General features: G+C 38.8%; 1 protein-coding gene across 8 annotated transcripts in view; it reads left to right on the top strand.

Moving 5' to 3' along the window:
* SOX6 (SRY-box transcription factor 6) overlaps positions 1 to 12,331 on the top strand; it is a 368,657-nt gene that overhangs the window by 278,904 nt on the left and 77,422 nt on the right. The window lies entirely within an intron of this gene.

Genomic DNA, 12,331 nt, shown 5'->3' with positions numbered 1-12,331 from the left:
GCAAAGTAGGAATAAATTGTGCCTAGAGTAGCAAAGTATTGCCATGCTAACATCAATATCTACTTTGCTTACCTTTCTGTGATTATGTTATTTTCTAGAGGGACCAAAGCAAATTAAAAATCCTTTCCTCTTTACCCTACGAGGATATTCTTGCCGAATTAACTTAGGATAAGTGAAAATGGGACCATTTTAACTTGTTTATTGACCACTGTTCATTGGTGGTCCAGAGCTGACAAGAAGGACTTCTTGAGCTTAGGTCTGACCAAATCTAGAATCAACCTTTGAAAAGTGAACACCCTGACTCTGCAGGCAAAGATCTCCGAAAAATAGTTTTGGGTCATAATAATGTGATGTTAAGACTTGGACAAGATTGAAACGAAGAAGAAGTTTTTCAAAAGGAAAAATAACAGGTATCTTTTAAAAGTCAGTATTTGACTACTTATTGAAGCAAAAGTCTTATTAGCTTTAGTTGGGAAAATACTGCCGAAATCAGCTTTGTGAATAGACTATTTTTGCTGCCTTTGAAATGCACTGAAACAAATAGTGAGCCTACACAAGACTGCAAGGCAGGAAAGGATGAAAACTGTTCAACTGTCAAAGAAATGGGATCTAAACCACAAACATTCCTGTTTTTCTTTTACATGATCCATTTGTAGCTTGACCCACATATTTGCACATCAGACTTGATCTGAACCTGCAGCAATAATGCATTTTCATTAATTTGCAGAAATGATAGACTGAGTTGTTAAACGTGAAGAGAACAATTAGAGAGAAAACAATCAGCAAAAATGTGTGCTAGTAAATTCAGAAACATTCAGGCTTGGGGGTCTGAATTTCCATTTAGATATATTTGCTGTAAAATACTTTTTTGTTTGTTTCCCCCCCTTTCTGTTTTGTTTGAATTTCATCTCTATGGGAATTCAAAACCTTTAATGTTTCATGGTTATAAGAGCTTAAATAACGGAACACTTAACCTTCGGCTGATACCTGCTCATCAGATTGTTAAACTGCCTGAACTAAATTTTATTTACTTCTACTATGAATTTTCTCTGTGTGTCAGTTCTCTGTGTTCCCTAAATGAGAACTTATTTGGGTGTGTTTGTTGGAGAGAATTTGTTGTTATACCTGATGCGTCATGATGCCTGTTAGGGGTGTAGCATTTCAGCTCATTTTTCCATCTTTGCTTCCCTTCCCACTTCTTTCTCTGTTCTGCTTCCTTTCTTCCGTGCACCCCACCCACTTATTTATTTACAAGAATGCTGTGACCATGGTATCTGAGTATTTCCCAAGTGCTTAAAAATACTGATCACAAAACTAATCTGTTCCTTTCAGCCAGTGGGAGAAATAGCTAATTTATTTGCAGGTTTGGTTTTGTTTCTACATGTGGGTGTGTGTGTAACATCCCTGTTTGGAGAACCTGGGGAGGGAAAGCTAGGTCAAATATGAGTTTTGCAGTAGCTCTAACATTTCAACTCTACCAGGGCATTATTATTAATTCCAAAATTATTTTCTATAATCTGTATCCAGCTAAGGAAATTCTGCCAGCTTCAATCTTGTAATCTCCCCTTTTTTCTACTTATGTTTTCTTTTATTTGGATGATCATGCTCCAGGTAGGAGGCAGCAGCAAATTTGTGTTCTCATCTTCCTGTGTGTTAGGGCAACTTTTATGCAAGCTCTGAATCTAATAGCACAGAGAACCATTTTTTACCACGTACATCATGTAACAATAGCAATTATTTCACGAGGATGTTTCTCCAGTGAGCAATTGCTAATTAATGGTTTGCCTGCCTTATTCAAGCTATTAGCACATTGTTATCAAAATGTACTTTCTCTGAATTCTATATTTGTGTTCACCAGTAGATTGTGTATCTCCATGAGTTCAAAAAACTTTGCTGAAATCATATATAGCATTTTCTCAAGTAACTAGTTTTTGACTTTCATGTCTCATGCATTAAAAAAAAGAAAAAAAAAAGTTCTCTTTCAGCAACAGACCAATTTGGCCCATCTTCTCTTTAGATTTTTGATCACATTGATCAGCTCATGGTAAATGCCATTCATGTTCACTTGTAGCTTTCAGTATCCTGAAGTGAAATGGTAATTACCACACTTTTATGCCAGTCCAGATTCCTGAACTGGTGTCTTGCTCAGCTTTGGATTGACACCAGATGGTTTCTTTTGGTCTGTATACTGATCTCATGAAGGTGTCATTGACAATGTTGTTGACAAAAAGACTTAAAACTCTGTGTTCAATACTTCCAGCTGACATCTCAGCCCCATCTCACCAGTTTCCTCAACAAATCAGCCAAAATTTTAAATAATATCCATGATAGGACCAAGCCTTGTTAGGACTCTTGGCATGAGAGGGGATCTAGATGATGGGGGAACAATTCTCTAGGTTTAGTCAGAAAAAATCAAGCTATTTCTGTTCACCCCTCCAGCCTCAAACTAACTGAATAGTTTGCAGATTTATTACCAAACACACCTGTGACATAGTCATGTGTGAAACAGTTCTAATACCTGTGTGTAATGAAAGCTTCTTGCTTTAATTAATCCATATGAGCTATAAAACCTGTCAATAATTTTCCTTTTGCTCCTCTTTGCATACACCTTCTCCAGAGTTTCCCTTCCTTTCCCATTTCCCTGAGCTTTTCCTGAAATTGTTAAATGGTTGCTCTGATAATACCTGATTCTACAGATGTGTGGCCAGCAATCTTGCTAAAAGAGTGGACTTGAGCACAAAATGGGATTTTCCAGCTCTCATGTTGCTGGTAGCAGTAACCTAGTTACTGGGAAGTCACAGTGGTGGCAGAGGTGGCACCTGTATGTCCTTACTTTCAAGCAAGGAATGTTACTATATGCCCTTTAGTATTTGAAACCCCCCCTTGCCTTCATTCTTACATATTTCTACAAAGTTGTCTCCGAGATAAATGAGGAAGTGTCGCAACTCTCTCAACCACGACTGATAAACTGTTGATAGAAATGGAAGCATTACAATGATGCTAGCTGGAGTTATTCCTAAACAAAGTGAGCTCTAAGAAAAAAAAGCAAACCAAAAAAGCTCTCGTTCATAACTCTTTCCCCAAACTATTTGTGTAATTTGTCCTTCAGAATTTATCGCTTAAAACACTAATGAACCTTGGCGAATCTTAACTATAGCTGCAGCTGTGTTCTTGAAACCTGAAGTTTTTATAACACGGTTAGAAAAAAAAAAAGAAAAATTTAAGTAAACACGTATTTGCCTATTTCTTTTCTGCCCTCTCATCTTATCCCACTCCTCCATACTCTCTTCTAGTTGCAGAGAAAGTAAATGACCTTTTTTTATACTGCTGGGTGCAGATCCAGTGTACTGCTGAAGCATTGCATAGCCTGCCTCAGGGGCACAATATTAGTAGAGGGAAGGCCAAAGAATGCTATTTTTAGTTGAACAGTTCAGCAGATGGAGGCATGAATACTCATATATCTGAAGGTTGAGGGGTTTGAACCATTAATTTTGATAATGTATTTAACCCTGGGAACAATCAGAAACTGTAACTCCAAGGTTACAATGCTTTTGACCTTTAGAGAACAGAGGGCACTTGGTACAGTAAACAATATATTACATTTCTACTTATTCCAAATCTCTCACACGTATAAATTTCAGGGCATAGTTGACATTTGCTTTCCTCAGCTATTTTAGTTCTGGTCCTCAAAGTAAGTCAAGAAGAATGTGCAGGAAAGAGGCCAATGTAATGCGACAGTCATGTAAATATGGCCTTTAAATAGCTAAGTTGTTAAACGTGGCCCTTTATGAAGAAATATTATTCTCAGGAACCAGAATCTGGGTGACTTATTATTTGAATGAAGGAGTTGTTTTAGTAGACGGCTGCTCTTATGGTGTCTCCTCTGTATTTTGTAACCTTAAAACGATTTTTCAGCGGGGCTAATGTGATCTGATAGTGAGAGCTCACACTGGAGGTGATTTGGTCCCACTCTGGTACCACATCATGCAAAGTGATGTACCTGCCTTATGTCTTACTAAATGATGCATGCTCCTCCTCAACAAATATAGCAGTTAAATATCACGCAGCTTAAGTATTTCTAATTAAAATATCTCCATGTGTCAGCATATTGGTAATGTATTATTTTAATCCATTTATTTTGTTTATGAAACAGTGACATATGTTTAGATTGTGAAATATATGAGCCTTAAAAATCACTTTATTGAAGAAAATTAATTTCTACAATGCTGTCTCAGTAATGTGTTCACTCACCCAGTCAGTTACTGGCAGGGCTGCCAGTCTTAATGTTGGTTAGACACAGTTTAACAGTTTTATCTGACATAACACTCTCGGATGCAGGCAATAACAATTTTTTCAAATGCAAAAAAACATGGGTTTTTCCATTTTCTTTCTTTCTTCTTTCCTTCCCCCCCCCCCCCCCCTTTTTTTTTTTAACACAGCGAAGAATGGAGATTGGGTAAATATGAGAGATATTTGGTGAGACCAATAAAAATTAAAAGCAGCTAGTTACCTTTTCAAAGTTAGACACTGTAATTTGTTTGTCAGCGGGTAGATGTTTGGGTCAGCACTGTGAGTGAGTGACTGTCAGCGGGAATTCCTACAAGACAAGTAATTTCCCTCAATGTATTACTGACAGATTGCTCACTTCTTCGAATCACTAGAGAAAACAAACTTAATATTGTTACAGGCAGAGTTTCTGTCTTCATTAGCCTTATAGAATGATTTTATCTAGCGTTCAAAGACTACTGAGCTCTAGGTGGACATATTTTAACAGAATGTTCCTTATTATGATACAGTGAATAGTGGTCTAAATTAAGGGGATGGTGTGTGCAAATTTCAGCATATAGAAGTAGTAAATTACATATTTTGGTCCTTTTCTTATGTAGAAATTTAGGTTGTAGCACAGAGAGGAGAGAGGTCGAAAGAAGGTTTTATTAAGGCTCTGAGAGACCAAGTACACCCTTTAATGGAGATAAAATTAAAAATATGCCAACCTTGCAATACTCAGGAAAATTTAATTAAAATCAATGAAATAGTTATACTTGTGCCTCTCCCTTCTTGAATGTTTATGTCTCTGTATGTAATATCTGTGTTGAATTATATCAGCGGCAGTATCAATGAGAATGATGTCATGGAGTCAATATTTTACCATATGACCTCCTTTCTTTGCAGAATTTCTTAGAACTCCATCTTCTCCTACTCCTTCTCATCTTCAATCCTGAATTATCTGGCAAAGTGATTTTCATCAGGAAAGGACAGCCCATCAAAATTGAGACTTTTTGCAGTAAAATATCACTTATGATGAATATTTTTCCCGGGAAGATTTTCCTAGCTCCCCCAGTAATATCAGAGGGAAAATGAGTTTCCCTCTTCTCCTCTTGTTGGCAAAAATGGACAGACAAACAAACAGAGCCATTAGCTAGAGTAATCAGCCTGGTACAGCTTCAAGAGCCTTTTCTCACCCATTTCATGCCCTGCACCTCCAATAGCTGCTTAAACAGCATGTCTTTGTTACACTACTTCTTGCTTACTGGAATGGTGTCATGTTATTTAATAAAAAAAATTATAGGAATGTTTAAGAAAGAGACTGTTCCTGTAGTCTGTAGCAGTTCTAGGTAAACCCAGGTCCATTCCTGGGCTGCAGGAAGGACAGTAGCCACCAGAGTGTCACCCAGCCTGGCACAGCTCTCCTTCTGTTCCCTTCATAGGCCCAACCCCTCCTCCACCTTGGGAAGGGCTGCTGTCCTGCTCCTGCTCTCCTCTCCCAAGAGGGAAGGCTTTTCAATCTGGCAGCTAGGGGTCAGGCTCCTGGAAGGATTCCCACCTTTTGCACCCTTAGATCTCACCAAGCAGGACAGCTGCCTTCCAGGCCCACATGCTGTTCCGGGGAGAATTTACCACTGAGATCCTAAGTGGCACAGACATCAACTAACTTATCAGGAAACTTGTAGGTTTAAAAGGATATCATGCTTATAGCCTGGATGGCAGAAGGTTTCCTGCATCTCTTCAGTCTATATCAAGGCAGAAGCTGGAGCCCAAGTGACTGGGAGAGGCTGAGCCCCCAGCGTCAACAAGACGTTCTTGCTGCCTTAACCACTGGCTGCCCCTCGCTGAAAGCCCAGGCTCTATTTTAAAATCATTGTGCTTTGCAAAGCTGCCTCCCTGGGGTATGTATTCACTCAGAAGCCAGTAAGAAGCAAATAAGTTACTGCTGCATTTACTGACAGAGCACCAGAGGCACCAGTACTACAGAGTGCCATCAGGGGATGAGCACGTTTTTTAAAGCTCTTTTAAAACTGTGGCATCCCTTTGGGGAATAGGCTGACTGTGAGGCATACTCTGAGCTGGCAGTTGGATTCCTTCAAGCTTTCTAGAAATGTATATGGTGTGTGCCTTACAGGAATTAGCTGCAAGTGAATATGTTTCTGGAATTTTATTATACTTCTGATAACCATAGAGCAAGCTGCCTAATTTGGCTACAAATGATAAACATGAAGAATTTTTTCCTGTGACGGTGTTAACATGTTTGCTTGTTTAGGAACTAAGCAGGAACTGGATTAAAGACAAAAATATCTTTTAAGTTAGGTCTATGCACAAAGGAAAATAATACATGCCAGTGTATTATTTCATTTCATCCTGGCTAATTGCTAGAGAAAAAGAAAACTTAATAATTCAGTTTTCATCTGAACTAAAAGTTCTAAGAGCAAGGGTGATTTATATTAGAGCTTCTAGGTGTAAAATAACACACACGTGTGTGCTCAAAAGAAGCAGAAAAATTCTCCTAAAGATGCCTGGACTGGATACATATCATCACCTGCTTCATTTCTGAGGGTCTTTGATTAGAGGAGCATATACCGTCCCACTGACCCAGTTCAAAAAAAGAGGGAAATTCATAGCAGATGAGATAAAACTCTTCAAACCAGTGCGTAGATAATGCTATCACCAAGTTGAAGCAGCTTTAGGGATGGTGAAATAGGAATGGTGTGACCTTCAGTTCACTGCTTGTTTAAAATATGTTTGGTCTGTGATGTTTTTAGAATCCATATGATTGAGGAGCTAGAAAAGTGTCCTGACTAGAAAGTATTGGATTCATCTGTCTATTCCTAAGACTCAGCATGAAGGCTACATATGGCTGGAGGCACACCAGAAGGTTTGCGTGTCAGTCCTGAAAAAGAGACAGGAGGGAGGAGCGTCTTCAGGCGTACAAGAAGAAAACACATCATGCTGAAATTTCAGTATTAAGGAATTATTTGAGACTTAGAAGAATCTTTCACAAAATCTGGTGAAGTAGACATATTAGGGCATGCATTTTGGTGTTGGGCAAAAATTATAGCAAAGCATGAAAACAAATGGAAAACTATTTCAGGTGTAGGGATAGTGAGAGTGTGCTGTCAGGATCACTGGCATTTTTGGAAGTGAAGTGAGAAATCAAAGAGGCAAAGTCCCTTCAATGCAGTTGAACCATTTGTGCTACGCTCTAGACACAGAACAAGTCACCAGATTTAACCAGTTTACAGCGTTATTTAATAACACTTCTCTGAACTGTCCAGGGTGATTCATCCAGTCCAGGCCCTTTCTTCTGCTGCCGTCTTCAACACCTGGGGGAGGGTTGTTCAGGCCTCATAACCTATTTAACGCAGTCCCAGCACTGCAGCTGAAGTATCTTCACACCCACTGCAGTTCAGAAAGCAAAACAATCTTATGCCGAATTTGCATTTACTGGTGTGAAATACATCATCTTCCAATGAATTTATTATAGTAAGTTCCCAGTTACCTGGTTTTGAGGTGCAAATGTGATTTTTTTTTCTTAGATTTAATTTTTATAAGCCCATTTGAATATGTTTTGCATAATTTTGTGTGTACCTCCTATAAGGAAATTATTTAATTTTCCTTGAAGGTGCATGAAAGTTCAAAATATGGGGTAAAAGATCAGTGTGAGCGATCTGCTAAGCAACCTGTAAAGCACAATTATTTCTAATGCTTTAAAATACCGGTAAACGGGGCTTGTTTTCTGCCTCACAAAGAAAACATTTCACTGTTTTCTGCATTTAAATATACATTTTAACTATGTTGACTTATCAGGTAACGCAGCAGGCTGAACAGGGACATACCATTTTTAATGGTATGTTAATTGAATGGGATGCTAGAGATGCACCTGAGTGACTTTTTTTTCCCAGATGTGCCCCAGCTGACTGATAAAGCTTCTCCTGATCAGTAGAGCCAGTATATATTTATTATATCCCTGTCTTCTGTCCATTTTTGCTAGTGAAAATTGCAGAATGGCTGCGAGCTACCACATGAACCGTCTCTCTTACAAAAGTAAGAAAACATTGCAGTTTCAAATCCCAAGCAGCACTTTCAAAAATTCAGCTCTTAAACGTAGAGTTGCCTCGGCATCTTCTCACAAGATGGGGATTCAGATGTGGGAATTGAGAGAGGCAGTTTAAATGGGATTCTCTTCCTTTTCCCTGATTTGCACCCGTTTATTGCGGCAATGGTGTCTCATTATTCTGTCATGGGAGCACATAGGAATTTAATTGTAGAGATTTTGCCTCTCAGTGTGCTTAGCAGTGGTAAGTGAGCGTTCAGTTTCCCTGTTCTGTGTCTGTACAGTTCTGCAAAGGAAATACTGCAGTCGTCATGTTAGACAATTTCTCCATCTGGATGGTCAGAGAGTGAATGAACCCACCAATTTATTCCAGATTTTATGAGATATATGCAGAGAGAGTTTATTGCCCCTTATTTTTTTTTTTTTTTTTCACATGTCCTGATGTCCCTTTTTCTTGCTTATGCCTCAGTTTTCCTGTGTACCTCCAGGGTGATACACCTAGAATGTGTACACTAGGTTGCACAAGCATCTCCTATAGGATTAGGAGAATAATTATGTTTTTAGACCCCTTCAGCTAAGATTGTCTGCATTACTGGCAGTCGTACCAGTGACGTGGACATGTGCTCACTAGGAAACTCATTCACCAACTCATTTCACACAGCTCAACAAGCAGTTACTCATAATTGCTTGTTATCCTGCTGACATGAGACTGAATGAAACTCCTGACTTTTCTCACAAAGCCCATCTATGTGTTAACGTTTTTTGAAAGAAATATCAGAAATTCTGAAATGCAAAATTTGATAAGCTTTGATAGCTATCATCCCTTCAGCAAATTTACTATAATTAATTGCTTTTCAATCATGTAATTTTTCTCCCCTTATCATGGGGGTCCCCTTTCTTTTTACTCTAGCTTTAGTGCAGAAGACATTTCCATAGGTAAAGTGCGTGGAACTATCTGAATTTGTGAGGTAGCTGCTTTTCATACAGACTTCTCATATTTATTGTTAAAAATACTTCATATCAGCAGTAAGGAATAAAGCCCAGATTTTTTAGGAAGAACTTCTGAAAGAATACCAGAAAACATTTTAAATTCTTTTTAAGAATAATCTGATTTATAGTGTCACCAGAGAAGGTAATGTACTAGGATAGCATAAAGTGAATGAAAAAACCTGTGCTCTGATGCAGCCATCTGGTTATATTTTCATATTTTTCTGATAGATCTGGTTATATTTTACTTTAAGTAAGTACTACTTATTCACTTTCTGTGGATATAAGAGAAGGAGTTTAAAACACCAGAGCCTCTGTTTGCAGGTGTGTTTGGAGCCATTCTGCCTGGTCCTTGCTTGCTTTCCTGGGTGGGATCATTAGTCTGTTACCTTTAGTGCCATCCTCAATTTTTATTAGGAGGAATTCATGCTAAAAAAATGCCAACAGCAAATTCTAATAGTAGCAAACACAGACAAATTACATACAGATTTATCTTTAACATTTCAAATTTTTTCTTGAAAAACATTATCTGCTGGAAACTTGAAATTACTTTTTCAAGAAAATTCAGTTGTCCTATGCTTTCCACCAAAGGTATCTAAACAGATCGTCTCACAGTTATTTTGTAAGATAATAAAAAAATATTGAAGACCTTTTGCAAATTTTCAAGATATATAATCTGACAGAACAACACAGATAAGGCTATTGTGTTACTGTCTATGGTAAATAACAGGAGAATTGTGATCAAAAAGTAGTGTATCATCATCTGACAGCATTAAATGGAGGAATGCAAATCTTTGTGCTTAGGAGAAAAATTTTACTGATGCTTCTCCTATCCTCCTGCAGAGGAAATGGCTGTAGATACTTGATGAAGTATTTTTTTCTTGATATTTACAATATTTTATTAGGACAGTGGTTTTTTTAATGCCGGCATTTATCTCTACTAGGAATACCTGTTGGTTGTATGCAGATGTACCTAGCTCAAGTGCTGCGGTATTGCAGCAGCAGTGGATCCATTTCAGGGGGAGCACAGGGAAGATGGTGACTTGTTGAGACGCACAGAGAGTGGGAGTGTTTAAATGGCAGGTCTGAGGGATGATTCCTCCTTCCTGGGTCCAGGTGCTCACCCCATGCCAAGGTGGGACACAAAAGTATTCACTGCCTCCCACCCTCGGTGCCCCTGTGGTGATCTGTGCCCCCAGGCTGGCCAGGGAAAGGGTGAGCTGGGAGGTTGCACTGTGAGAGTGCAAGATTCCTGGTTTAACAGCCTCTCATTAGGTCCTCCTCTAGAGGAAAAAATACAGCAGAGAAAAACAGAGACTCTCTCAGTTTGGGCTTTGATCTTGCTTTCATAAACAACTCAAAGAATTTGCATGGGAGCAGGCAACTATTCCATTATTGTCGCTAGTGAAAATACAAGAGAATAGATACACAAAGTGGAAGAGATGAGAACAGTTAGCACTCCTTTATTCCTTGTCAGAACCTAATCTAGATCAACTAAAATGTTTGCTGTTTTTGTCATGCCTCAAGATAATATGTCAATGTTTACATACTCCCTTCTTTTAGACAAAAGATGCTTATTGTTTTTGAGCCCTTGGGTTACTATCTATAGGAAATTATAAATATGTAGGAGATGCCTAAGTTTGTCTCATTTTTAAGCGGTGTTTTTGACTGGTTTTTTTCCTTTTTTTATAAAGAGCATTTGCTACAACCAGAACAAGCACTTAGTCTCCCTTATTTTCATCCTTTTCTTACGCCATAAAGAACTGAACCAGAGTGAAGTTAGCAAGACGAGGCGCTAATGTGTTATAGGCTGTTGCCCCACTAGGGGGAAAAACGCTAAGCATACACCGTGTATAAAGCAAGTTTTTTAAAATTTATTTATTTATTATTTTTTTTTTTAAATTATCACATTGTCCTTCCTGATATCTGCCAGACACAGAGTTTTTCAGGGATGTGCACAGCGAGCTGTGCAACTGCAGCATTTCAGTCCCCTGCCCTGCGCGGCAGCGGCACTGTGCGGGGCAGGTTGTGCGCCAGCAGATGAAACAGATGTTGGGGCCATACTGGAACGGAGAGGCATGCTGCATCAGGACCTGGAGATTCCTCTTGACATCTGGATGCTGCTGGGCTGAGAAGCCTGCCTTGGGCCGGGAGGCTGGAGGAGCCCTGTGGCAGTAAACATAGGGTCCTCGCCACGCTCTAAGCGATTAGTGCACTGGAGCAGCAATAATGCTGAATTATCGCTTGGTTGCATTCTTCTCAGGAATCTTGGGACAAAGGGATAGTCAAGGAGGAGTATTTACGGTAAAGTCATGTTCAGAAAGACAAGACTAATTGCCATGTGTTTAAAAGCTTGCTTTCAACTGATAGTAAAATTATTATGAATACTTCAGGAAACTTTTCTTACAAAGCAGCAAACAAATAGCTTGCACAAAAGCCACCCTTTTTAATTTAAAATCACTAAGATGAAAAAATGACAATTTCAGCTACTTTCCAATTTCTTGCTCTAGTCAAATTGTGGGGAACAGGCAACAAAATGTGACTGAATACATGAAATTGTAGGTAAACTAATGTGCATGCCTAGTAGAGACAAAAATGTGAACTTGTAATAGCTGCAGGGAAGAATATTAGGTATGGAAGCTGTCTGACTTATGCATCGACTCTTTATAGTTTCACTTTATCAAGTCGAAAATTCTGCTGCATGTGCTGCTACAGCCTAAATTGTCTGCTGCTGCACTTTTCTTTATGATGTGTGTTATTTAAACACAATAGACATAGTATATTGCATGGAAATAGGTGTTTAATGTTTAGTGATTACTGGCCGTTGGATAAAATAGCATTTAGCAGGTTTTCCTCCTTCCAACTCCCAGTAAATTTTTTATTGTTAAGAGCAAGGTGTTTAAACAGGGGCCCTCCCAAAAAGAATACAGCTTTGTGGAGAGCATGAGGTAATATTTGAAGACAACCAGGTTGTTGCTCTCATTTAACCTCCAGTACACTGAAGGGGTTGTATTT

Source organism: Chamaea fasciata, unplaced genomic scaffold (assembly GCF_029207755.1).
Source record: "Chamaea fasciata isolate MVZ Bird 193981 ecotype frontalis unplaced genomic scaffold, bChaFas1.0.hap1 SCAF_7, whole genome shotgun sequence".
Lineage (NCBI taxonomy): Eukaryota > Metazoa > Chordata > Aves > Passeriformes > Sylviidae > Chamaea > Chamaea fasciata.
This window is presented reverse-complemented; position numbering and strand designations above follow the sequence as displayed.